Genomic DNA, 13637 nt, shown 5'->3' with positions numbered 1-13637 from the left:
GGAGCTTCAGCATCAGTCCTCCCATTGAATATTCAGGACTGATTTCCTTTAGAATGGACTGGTTAGATCTCCTTGCAGTCCAAGGAACTCTCAAAAGTCTTCTCCAAAACCACAGTTCAAAAGCATCAATTCTTCGGTGCTCAGCTTTCTTTATAGTCCAGCTCTCAAATACATACATGACTACTGGAAAAACCATGGCTTTGACTAGATGGACCTTGGTTGGCAAAGTAATGTCTCTGCTTTTTAATAAGCTGTCTAGGTTGGTCATAACTTTTCTTCCAAGGAGCAAGCATCTTTTAATATCATGGCTGCAGTCACCATCTGCAGTGATTTTGGAGCCACAAAAATAAAGTCTGTCACTGTTTCCCCATCTATTTGCCATGACATGATGGGACCAGATGCCATGATCTTAGTTTTCTGAATGTTCAGTTTTAAGCCAACTTTTTCACTCTTCTCTTTCACTTTCATCAAGAGGCACTGCCATAAGGGTGGTGTCATCTGCATATCTGAGGTTATTGATATTTGTCCCAGCAATCTTGATTCCAGCGTGTGCTTCCTCCAGTCCAGTGTTTCTCATGATGTACTCTGCATATAAGTTAAATAAGCAGGGTGACAATACAGCCTTGACATACTCCTTTCCCCACCAGATGGAGTCAGTGGGGATTAAATTTTTGAACCCTTTGTAACATGAGAATCAACTGTACTTAATGTGAAGGTAGGGGTCAGGTGTTGGAGAATCTGGTGTTTTTTGTAGAAGTGGAACTGACATGAAACAAATTTACTCAGAATCAGGAAGAGGACCTGGTTTGGCAGGGAAGGTGGATAGTGAGCTTAATTTTTGACTTACTGAGCAGCAGGTGTCCAGCCCATGGAGGGAAGTCTGACAGGTCCCTGGAAATGGGTGTCCAGAACCCTGGAAGCAGATGGACTGTACCGGGTAGGTGTCTCTAAGGCATTGCCTCTTACCTGCATGCACCTAAGTTGCTTAAGTCCTGACTGACTCTATGCGATCCTCTGGTCCTCAGCCTGCCAGGCTCCTTTGTCCATGGAGATTCTCCAGGCATGAATACTGGAGTGGGTTGCCGTGCCCTCCTCCAGGGGATCTTTCCAACCCAGGGGTGGAACCTGCGTCTCTTATGTCTACATGCATTGGCAGGTAGGTTCTTTACCACTGGCCTCTTACCTACACACCTACATCGGTAATAACCGATCAGGGCCTCCAGTGCTTGGAAAACTTAAATAAAGTCAATACCCCAAATGGGAACTTTCAGTAACTTTAATGCAGGTTGCGTGAAAAGCAAGCAGGCTCTTCGTCTCTCAGGCTGGAACTCATCAGATAGTGACAATTTGAAATTTACAACTCAGACATTTAACATGTTTCAAGGAGAACATTATCATTTGAAAACCTTGTAAAGAGAAATGTGTCTGTACTAAGAAGCGACACTATCTTCCTTTTGTAAAGAGACCCCCATCATTTACATTTTTACTTTTGCTTCCCTCTTGTGTTAAATAATTCTGACATTTTCTTCAAATGCAAATTATATTTCTGAAAATTTCTCAAATGTGAGGTTTTATTTTTCCAAAAAAAAAGGTGGGGAGAGAATTTTTTTCATGTGACAAGTATGTGACAACTCTGGCCATCTCCTGGGTCTCTAACTCCTACCAGGTCTGGTTAAAAGAAGAAATGTACTAGTTTCATCTGGTTTTTCCTGCCTGGAAATGCAATTTGTATCAGAAAGTGGCTCCTTGCATCTTGAGGGGCTAAGGAGCTAACCATTCAGATAAACACTGAAGCATTCAATATCAACGTGTGAAACCTTAACCTTGGGGTGGGAAGGACCTTCAAGGTTGTCAGATGATAGCTACTCTCCTCCATTACTGAATTTCCCTTAAATCTCTCCATATACTGGTACTCAGCCAGAGCTTGCATATCTCCAAAAGTATTCTCCAACTAAGATAATCAAATTAAATTTCAATTACATATAAAAGCTTCCTCCTGTTGGACTTAGTTATCCCTGGAGCCTTATCCTAGGTGAGAGTCGGTACTAAGCAGTTGGTCAGGTTGGGCTTTGCAGACGGACATTTTAGGGTTCAAATCCTTCACCTGATCCATGGATCATATTTTGAGCATCATCTGTATCTCCTGCGAGGTCATCAGAAGTGAAGAACATCAGGCTCCACTTCAAGCTTACTGAATCATAATCTTTTTTTTTTATTTAGATTTTTATTGATGTTTAGTTGTCTTACAATGTTGTGTTAGTTTCTGCTGTACAGCAAAGTATATCAGCTATATTCCTTCTTTCCTGGATTTCCTTCCAATCCAGTTCACTGTGGAGTGTAGAGTAGAGTTCCCTGTGCTATACAGAAGGTTCTCATTAGTTACCTGTTTTATAGACAGTGGTGTGTATACGTCAATCCCAATCTCCCAGTTCATTCCACCCCCTACCCCCTTGGTATCCATATGTTCATTCTCTTTGTCTGTGTCTCTATTTTTGCTTTGCAAATAAGTTTCATCTACATGAACCACAATCTTTATTTTCATAAGATCCCCAGGTGATCCTCATACATGGTAACTGAGAACTGTAGCTCTAAGAACTCAGTTAATCACCCACACACTCAGTCTCTTGTCTGAAAATTGAGAAGGTCTCAAAAAGTTCCCTTCACCTATAAAACATTAAAATAACAAAGACAGAATTAATAAAAATCTACTGTCAGAATATTTTAAATAAGGGAAACTTGTTAATCTAGATAGAAAGTATGGGGCAATTTTGAAATAAACTGTTATTATCCACTATTGAAAAATTACAACCAAATAGAAAATTCTGAAAAGAATATCAAGAAAAAGATCAGGATATGATTCCATTTAATAAACAGGAAAAAGTTAGATAAACACCAAAATGTCTGCAGTGCTATATATACGTGATGTGATTAGCAATGTTTGTTTACCTGTTAGAATCTCCTCCTCAACTCACATTTATTAAGTATATATGATTTAATAACAGTGGGGGAAAAACAAAGCACATTACTTTTTGATCAACAAGGATCAAACAGAAGATGTAAAATTTTCAAGTCTTACAAGCAAGCACAGAATTCATTTTATAGTGAATGTACCAAATACGTTCTTCATCCCACAGAATACATCCTTCAGCTATTGTCTTTCAAGGCCTAACTCAAGTCCCACTTCTTTCAAGCCAACATTTTATATACTCCGAGGTCAGGGATCTTATTTGAATAAACTGTGCATCCTCTTTAGACAAAGAAAGCAACACTGATTAGGTACAAGGGATATGCGAAAGGAAGGGAAGGAAGGAAGGAACTGGGGAGGGAAAGAGAGGGCGGGAGGAGGAAGGAAGGACAAAAGAATGAACGCACATGCAAGACTCAGGGCTGCTTGAGCTCCAGTCCGTTTGGACTCCTGAGGAATATTTCTGTTAACAAATGGCCTTGCACTGCTCCTCTTGTGTCATGGTCTTGCTTCCCCAGTGAGATTTCAAATATTATAAAAAGAGGAAAACATGTGCCTTAAAAATATGTGTTTGAATAATTTTTTCTGAAGGCAGCATAGTTTGGGATACATATTGTTTATTCCTAGTTGTGGAGAAACAGGGTGAGACCTCAGGACGGTTCTATTGGGCTTTGTAAATTTACCAACATACCAGAGAATCTTGAATCTATGTGCATAATAGCAGTGCTTTCAATGCATGAGGCAAATGCTGATAAACTACATGGGGAACCAGACAAGTTCACATTAGATTAGGAAATTTCAATCCTCTTACAGTAGTTTATAGAACAACTGGACGACAAGTTAAGACAGAGGAAACTTGAACAACACATATGGTCGCTTGACCTAACTTACCTTGATAGTACACATTATGGCAGAATTAACGTTCTAGTGCAGTGCACTATTTATCAAAATAGACTGTACTCTAGGTCACAAAAACTCGCAATAATTTAGATTCAATTCATGCAAAATATAATCTCTGAACATACTGTTTTTTTATTGAAAGCAGCTTTTTGCCCCTTTCCTGTTGGCACATACTTGTTCCCCTCTAACATTAAAAGAACCTAATTGTAAGAATCAGATCACCAAGCAATTTAACCTAGCTCTTAACTTATGCTCTTCTGAATGCACACCATGCCTTGCTTAACCTGTTGATTCTTTTTGTAGATAAAGAGAAGTAAGAATGCAGCAGCCCCCTCCTCAGTCCTGCAAGGACAAGATAACATCTGAAGAGTCAGCCAGTCTGCATGCAATGAAGAAGGATGCAGAGTCCACACTCCTGCCTCAGTGATTCACTGAGACAGCCCCCCGCCCCCCACTCCACCTCCCACCCTGCCTTGTATTCCCTTTGAAAGCTGTCATGGCTGAGCAGAACCTTTGGAGCTGGTCTTGGGACATAACTTTACTTTCTCCCCAGATTGCCAACTTTTCTAATTAAAGCAATTTCCCTTCTACTGATACTTGCCTCTTGATTTGTGGCTTTTGAGTGGTGAGCAGCCAAACCTGAGTTCAGTAATAGATTAGAAACCAGAAATAGAAATATATATGAAAAAATCCTAAATAACGATACTAAGTAACACACTCAAGTGTCAGTGAAAGTGAAAGTTGCTCAGTTCTATCCGACTTTTTGTGACCCCATGGACTATACAGTCCATGGAATTCTCCAGGCCAGAATAGTTGAGTGGGTAGCCTTTCCCTTCTCCAGCAGATCTTCCTGACCCAGGAATTGAACTGAGGTCTCCTGCATTGCAGGTAGATTCTTTAACAACTGAGCTATCAGGGAAGAGGAGGAGTAAAAAGGGAAATTAGATACTATTCTGAAATGGAATGAAAATGTAAGCACCATATAATACAATTTGTGGGATGCAGCTAAAGCAGTAGTTAAATAAAAAATTTACAACACCAAACACCTATGTTAGAAAAGAAAATAGTCAAATCTTCCTATCTTAAGAAACTAAAAAGGGCAAATGATATTCAAAGTAAAATGAATAGTAAAAATTGACTGAAAAATCAATGAAATAAAAAACAGAAAAGCAATTTAAAAATCAATGCATTCAGAGTGTTCGTTTTTTTTCTTTTCTAGAAGAGAGGTGAATGATCAGTAAAAAAAAAAAAAAGAAACAGTCAATTAGCAGTATTAGGAATGTGAAACATGACATAGAAATAGATTCTCCAGTAATTAGCATGATAATAAAGTAATTAGCATGATAATAAAGTTATATTAGGACCTCCCCCGTGGCTCAGCAGTAAAGAATCCACCTACAATGCAGGAGGCTCAGGAGATGGTAGTTCAATCCCTGGGTCAGGAAGATGCCCCTGGAGGAGGAAACGGCAGCCCACTCCAGTATTCTTGCAGGAAAATCCCATGGACAGAAGAGCCCACTGAACACACACAGACACACACAGTGACTTAAGAAAGAAAAAGAGAAAAAACTTTGTATTTGTTAAGAAAGTTGAATTTGTAGTTAAAATCCTTCCCACAAAGAAAACAGGCCTGGATGGTTTCCATAATGAATCCTACCAAAGATTTAACAGAAAAATATAACAATTCTATTCAATCTCTTTCAGAAAACTGGCAACATGTCCAGCTACAATACATAGACAATCTAAATGAGTCTATAGAAAATGTGTCTAAACTAATAAGTTAGTTTAGGAAGTTTGTAGGATACAAGATCAATACACAACAGTCGATTGCATCTCTATATACTAAGAATGACTACTGGAAACTGAAATTAAAAAATTAGCATCAGTAAATATGAAACATCCTGGAGAAGGGCATGGCAACCCACTCCACTATTCTTGCCTGGAGAATCCTGAGAACAGAGGAGCCTGAAGGCTACTGTTCATAGGGTCAAAAAGAGTCACACACGACTGAAGCGACAGCACGAATATGAAACAAGGATGAGCTGGAGCGAGGCTGGACTGTATGAAACACTCACCTCAGTCCCGGAACTTAAAGAAGCACCAAAAAAAAAAAAAAAAAGGCAAATGATATTATAGAGTAATCTCTTAAAATACCAAAATTAATGCAAAAGTTTGTCCTTAGTGAAGTATCAAACATTTTAAATGAAGAGACAGAATGCTGTTTGGTTTGGGATGCTACAAATTTGTGCAAGAGGAATAGTTTATCCCAATCAGTTGGTGGTTTCAAGACCTGTATACTGAAGATTACAAAACCGAGACAATTAAAGAACATAAACAAAACTGGAAATTTGTATTGTGTTTATGGGTCAGAGGACTTTGTTTTATTAAGTGATCAGTTTTTCCAAAATTGATCTATAGCTTTAACAATTATAATCAAAATCCCAATATAATTTTCTGGTAGAATTTAGGAAGTTGATTCTAAGTGAAAAAGAACAGAATAGCTAAACAAGTATGAAAAAGAAGAAACGAATTGGAGGACTTTTGCTACCTGACTTCTATGTCTTCTTGTTCTCAGTCGCTCAGTCATGTCTGACTCTTTGCGATGCCCCATGGACTGCAGCCCGCCAGGCTCCTCTGTCCGTGGGATCCTCCAGGCAAGAGCACTGGAGCCGGTTGCCATGTCCTCCTCCAGGTCAATGTGTCTTATTAATCCACCACAGTAATAGAAACAATGTGGTAGTGCCTTCAGGACAGACAATAGAGCAATGAGACAGGATAGAGAATCCAGAAACTGACCTATGCATATAGAATCTATTAATTTTCAGCAAAGATGCAAAGACAGCTCAGTGGAGAAATGTTTTTAACATGATTAGATATCCATTTGACAAAAAATTGTGTTTTTAAAATTTTTTTATTATTTCATAATGATTCTCAAATAGTTTGAGTAAAACTCCAAACTACAAAACTAATAGAAGAAAGTCTTATGATTTTGGATAAGGCAAACATTTCTTAAACATAATATCTAAAGCATGATTTATAAAATAAAAATGATAAAATGGGCTTTCATCAACATTAAAAATGTTTGTTCTGTATAATATCCTGCTAAGAAAATGATAAGAGAAGCCAATGGGAGAAAATAATAGCAAATCACCTATCTAATTAAGGACTGTGTTTGGGATTATCCACTCAGTCATGTCCAACTCTGCGACCCCATGGATTGTAGCCCTCCAGCCTCTTCTGTCCATGGGGATTCTCCAGGCAAAAACACTGGAGTGGGTTGTCATGCATTCCTCCAGGGGATCTTCTCGATCCAGGGATTCAACCCAGGGATCCAACCCAGGTCTCCTGCTTTGCAGGCAGATTCTTTATCATCTGAGCCACCAGGGAAGCCCAAGGACTTGTATCCCTGAATACATAAAGAACTCTCAATACCAAATAAAAAAATAAATCTCCTTTTCTCAAATAGGAAACACATTTAAAATAGACACTGCACCGAAAAAGACATACTAACAAAAAACAAACATGTGAGAAGAGTTTCAATACCATTAGGTATCAAAGAAATGCAAATTAAAATAAAAATTACATGTATGCTAGTCAGTCATGCCTGACTCTTTGTGATCCCGTGGACTGTAGCCCACCAGGCTCCTCTGTCCATGGGATTTCCCAGGCAAGAAGAGTGGAGTGGATAGCCATTCCCTTCTCCAGGGGATCTTTCCAGTCCAAGGGTCAAACCTAGATCTCCTACACTACAAGTGGGCTGTTTACTGTCGGAGCCACCAGGGAGACCCCCTACGCATATATTGAAATAGCTAAAAGTAAAAAGAATAAGTATTTTAGGTTTTGGCAAGGATATGCAGCAACTGGAATTCTAATGTACTGCTGATGGGGATGTAAAAGAGTTCTACCACTGTGGAAAACAGTGTAGCCATTTCTACAAAAGACTAGCACTAACACACACCTATTTTATGTCTAATCACTAACTCCTAGGAATTTATATAAGAATGCAGGTTCAGGAACTGTCAGATAAGCATTTCAGGTGTTGTAATATTCCACATATTCCACTATTTTAATTTAAAAGCAACTGCAGATGATAAGCAAATAAACACGTGTAAGAGCATGGCTGAATTTGTGGAAAGTACAAAATAAGTCATTGTCTCTGGGCCTCTGCAGATGTCCATGTAAAGACCTGTACAAGAATGTGACACCTCCAAACTGGAAACCACCCAGAGTTCCACCAGTAAATGAATGGATAAACAACTGGTAGTATAACCATGCGATGGACTAGTACTCAGGAATGAAAAATAATGAATTAAATTCATGTCCCACTAGAGTCATCAAAAATAATGAATTATTGATCAACACAATGTCATGAATCTCCAAATTATTATGATGTATGAAAACAGCCAGAACATCCTGCCCCTTAAAAAGACAATGTATGGAATGATTTGACTTATACATAATATTTCAGAAAATTCCAAGTAACATATAGCGACTAAACGCAGATCAATGGTGGCTGGCAGAAACAAACAAAAGGGAAATTGGAGGAATTTCCCTTTCCTCCAAAAGGGCACAAGGAATCTTCTCGGAGTGATGGGATATCTATTATCTGAATTGTGGTGTTGGCTTCTTGGAAGTACACATATGTCAAGACTTGTCAAATGGTACACTTTGAATATGCTTGGTCTGTTGTACATCAACTATACCTCCATAAAGATGGTAAAAATCAAGCACGTACTTGGTATGGAGGGGCAGGTGGAACTGGCCTCAGAGAGCATGGAAGCCAAGGCCTTGATGCCATTAGGACTCTCTCTCTCCTGATTTCTCTCTACAGATCAGCTTCTCGCTGTGTCTCTGTGGGGTGCAGGCCTCAAGCCTTAGAGGAAAACCAAGTGATGTCCTTCAAAGGACATGGGCATAGGAGAAAGATAGAGCTGAGTGAATATAAGATCTACCACTTTCCTGCTTTGTGATTCTGGAAAAGATCAAAACCTCAGTTTTATAATCAGGAAAACAGAGGAATTGCTGACTTTGCAATTAAGAGATGAATGGGAAATCATGAGAAGGGCTTAGTGGACCTGCCAAACACTAGATCTCTTTCTTCTTCACATACCAACCCTGTTTGTCAGGGTTCTCCAGAGAAGCAGAACCAAGCAGGTGCATTTACATAGAGAGAGACTTATTTTATGAAACTGGCTCTTGGAGGTCAGTAAGTTTGAAATCTATAAGACAGGCCATGGGCAGGAGACCCAGGGAAGAACTGATGTTGAAGCCTTGAGTCTGAAGGCCATCTGTTGACAGAATTTCTTTTTCTTCAGGGGCACTCAATGTTTTCTCTTAAGGGCTTTGACTGACTGGGTGAGCCCCATCCACATTATGAAGGGTAATCTGCTTTACTCAATCTCCTGACTGAGTTATCATCAGGATATCTAACCCAGGGTATGGCTTATCATATGCAAAACATACTCCACAGCAGTAGCTAGACGGGTGTTTGGTCAAATAACTGGGCACCATCCCCTAGCCAAGTTGACTCATAAAATTAGCAATCACACCAACACTTCGAACTTCAACTACTTGAAGAGGGCAATTCTGATGATTTGCACTGTTCTCTCTCAAAACTAAACATTTTTAGATGCTCTTTCCCATTCCGAGGCTAGTGCCTCTACCTTTGCTTTCAGTCCTAAGCTCTTTCATGTCTTCCTTCCCAGAGACTTGGAAATTCACCCCCAACCCCACCCCACCCAGTGATATTAGATCCAAGCTCCAGCATTTACAGACTTCATTTCCTTTGCATCTCCAAGTGGCCTCGCTCTTAGAGTTCAACCAATTGCCTTGCTTAAAGAACTTGAGTTTGCAATGAAGTACCAACATTTTTTTAAGACGCAAAACTCTTTCCTTCCATTAGGCCTTGACAATTTTATGAGAGATCAGAAAACACAGGATGAGCCCTTGGGCTTCAGCTATGGGCCATATGCCATGAGCCAGACTGCATCAGAGCTAAAGAATTTTAATTCCTTCACAATAAGGTCTAGTCTTAGCTTGTAAGGCTGTGCCTGGGCTGGGAATTTAAACGTCTAAGAAAAGGCAAATAGGTTGCAATTTCATTGCTTCCAAACATGCGATTGCCTCAGGGGCTTCTGATTTATTTATTTTTTTAATGGGGTGCGAGGCTATAAACCCTTCCTGCTGGCAGGCTGGCAGGCCGTGCACATTTTTAGAGGTGCACCAAGAACGGGGCTGGGAAGCTGACGGAGCCCCTGTAATTAAAACCATGCTCAGCAAATGCTTCTGATTCCAGGGGTCACATCTGATTTCATCTAAAACATTCTTTTTGGTCGCCTCTTAACCCAGTCTTGACTTTTGAGCATTCACATCATTACAGAGTGGAGGGTGGGAGGAAAAGGGGGGGCGGGGGGTGGCAGAAGGATTCAGAACTGGGTTTTGCTGTAATTACAACTGGACATTTGCAGCACAGCATCCATGAGGGGTTCTTGTTGTGCTGTTTCTCTCACTAACAGTTTTGTTTTGTTTCTTTTTTTTTTTTCTGGGTACTTTGAAAAAGGTAAGACTAAAAATGAACTGCTTTAGTGCGGCGAGTACCCCTGGTCACTCAACTCTCGTATCTAAGTCCTATCATTTTCTGATGGGAAAATATAGTGTCGTTCTTATTTGCTTTAGCCAACGCACATTTCCAAATGTCAGCAGATTTTTTTTTTAACTTGCTGGTATCATCTGTTGAAATTGGACTTGGCCTTTAGCTAAATATTTACCATGCAGAGTTTCACTCTGGATGAATGTTTTTGTTCAGCGCCTGAAAAGTCTATGTAGCGGATGAAATCTTTAACTGTTCAGACTAGGGAACCTTAGTCCAAAATAGCCCCGCAGTTCTTGGCCACACTTGGGAGATCTGGAAGGGCTCGTGTCCAGTATCTAATCTGATTAGAAAAAGAGGGCACACAGAGCGTCGCTAGGCAGAACATGTGAGCCATTTGTTTTCTCTGTAACAACCAGGATTACCTTTTCTAGGGTTTGGCACGTGTTTCTGTGACTTCGCTTTAGAATACGGTGAATCCCCTACATATGAACCTTCAAGTTGCTAACGCGTTTGCGTGTCCAGCCACATAAGTTAGCTCACGTACCCAGTGAGCACTGTCGCACGCGTGCACCCTCTACAAGAGGTTATGCTTCTGTGCACTTTACGGTACAGTACTGTAGAGTACAGTATCTTTATTTCAAGCCCAGGATGCCCAGAACAAGTGTAAAATCAGTGGTGATGTAGCTGACGTTTGCCTGTTCACCCAACAGCAGTCCCTGGACGCCAGCTGTTGCACTACACTCTACTTCTCAAGGTACTGTGCCGTAAGAGGAGAAATGTTCTCTTTATATCTGTTTGCTTATGTATGTCAAAAGTACTATAAACCTATTACAATACAATACTATATAGTCGATTCTGTAGGTTGGGTACCTAGGCTAATTTTGTCGGACTAACAAACAAATTGGGCTGAGGAACATGCTCTCGGAATGGAATTAGTAGGTATGTAGGGGAGTTGCTGTAACTGCATTTTCTTTTACACTTTTATGTACATTTTACCAACAATGTAGGAAGGAGGAGGTAACAAGTCTGAGGGTCCCTATTTTAGCTATTATAGTTGATATTTACTGGGCACCTATGGGGTGCTGATTGGCACGCTGGCACTAAAGAAGGCAGCATAAACTCCCTTCCTCTCCCTGCCTCAGGTTCTATCTGGAAAAAAGTGATGCCCAGCCAGTGTTAGGCAGGTAACTGTCTTACCACAGGGGTTGGGGAAGAAACTCTGATTGTGATGTCTGCTGAACACCCCTGGTAGCTTAGCTGTAAAGCATCCGCCTGCCAATGCAGGAGCTGCAAGAGACACGGGTTCGATCCTTGGGTTAGGAAGATCCCCTGGAAAAGGAAATGGCACCCCACTCCGGTATACTTGCCTGGGAAATCCCATCGACAGAGGAGCCTGGTGGGCTACAGTCCATGGTGCCGAAAAGAGTCAGACATGACTGAGCATGCACGCAAGACGTAAAGAATCCCACAGTGGCCAAATTCATTGAACAGAACAAGACCACACAAAGCTGGAAAGAGATGCTCACGGTCCCCCAGCAACCGTCTCCTGCCTCCAGGACCCTGATCTACCGGATCCAGCTCCTGCGCTGCCTTTGCTCCAGAGCCACCTCTGAGTCTTGCTGACCCTCTGCCCTCTCCCCCAACATCCATCAGAGTATCTGGGACCCCCTAGGGCAACTCATGTCTCTTTGAGGAATAAGTGAATATTCAGCTGGAAATGAACACCCTGAATTTTGAGCATTAGCTAAAGGCTAGGTAGGCAAACACACCCTTATCTATAAACTTGAGGAATCTCCTATGAAGTGGGTAGAGGCTCCCCTCTGCGGTTCATGTGCTTCCAGAAGAAGAGCAGCTCCATAATCACGCTGTCTTCCTGGAGTTTTCCTGGCAAACCCACAGGCTGCCATTGGTGGTGACATGGCCTGTGGCTTTCAGCCTTGCTCTGCGGTTTCCTTAACATGAAACCTTAAACCAAGCTCTTGAAAGAAGCTACGTGGGAAGTAATGAGCCTCAAAAATGAATGCATTGTACCAGCAAAGAAGACATTTAATTAGCCACCATAATAGCATCGTTTAGGCTTCTCTTTTTCTTTTCTTTCTTTTAAAAATAAGTTCAGTGACTAACAGTTGTAGGCACCACTGCCTTAGTCCCTTTAACGCAAAGCCTGGGACAGAGCTGGGGCGTGGAGGGAGGGGGCAGGGTGAGTCTATTCTCTACATTCTAATTTTACACACTGCCTCATCGGATTCCTTTCACGGTAATAATAGTAATAATTTTCTGAAACAGCCCCTAAAGCAGAGAGGGGAGGGTTGTCAAGGCGCAGTGAAATAGTGTAGACCTACAGGAGTTTGGGCGCTGAGAAGTGTCTGGGAGGAGTTCCCTGGTGGTGCAGTGGTTATGACTCATTGCTTTCACTGTAGTGACCCAGGTTCAGTCCCTGATCGGGGAACTAAGATCACGCAATAAGGGGGGGAAGTCCCGCCCCCCACACACACCATCTGGGGTGCCTACCGCCAAGTCTTTTAACATGTTTGATTAACAGTTTCCACTCTGTGTAGTGGGACTTCCAGAGCCACGGTGGGAGGAGGCAAGGATGAGTCTGGCCAGTGGTGACAGAGAATCTCTAACTCAGAGGGACTTAGAAGTGGCCAAAGGGAGATCTAGCCTAGAGCGGTGTCTTTTCCTTGCAGCCCAAGTGATTTAGGGTGGTTTAGGGGGGACACACAAAAAAGTAACTCAGAGCCTCGCCACTCCCAGCAGCTGCCATCTGATCAACGCTCTCTCTTCCCACAGACCCCCTCGTCTGCCCTGTTGTGACTTGTTTTCCCTTTGAGGCCACCCTTTGAGATCCATTTGTGATAAAGCAGCCTTGCTGGTACGTGTGAACACCGGGTGATTAGCAACTGCAACCTTGGGTAAGTTATCTAATCTAACTGGGGCTCAGATTCTTCCTCTGTTACACGGGGCCAGGGAAGTCCTGACCTTAGATGTTGTGTGGACTGTGCCGAGTTTAGCCCTGAGGGTACATCAATTTAGCGTGTGGTTTTTCATTGAGAAACAATGGGGAAAGCTGCAGGCAAGAGTTCAGGGCAGGAGACTGAAGTCAGCCGTTCATGGATGATCCCATTTGAGAGGTGTTTACATGAGTAGGGGTGGAGGAGAGCGAGGGATTTGGTGAGA

This window comes from Bos taurus, chromosome 6, assembly GCF_002263795.3.
Source record: "Bos taurus isolate L1 Dominette 01449 registration number 42190680 breed Hereford chromosome 6, ARS-UCD2.0, whole genome shotgun sequence".
Lineage (NCBI taxonomy): Eukaryota > Metazoa > Chordata > Mammalia > Artiodactyla > Bovidae > Bos > Bos taurus.
Note: the sequence above shows the minus strand (reverse complement) of the source record.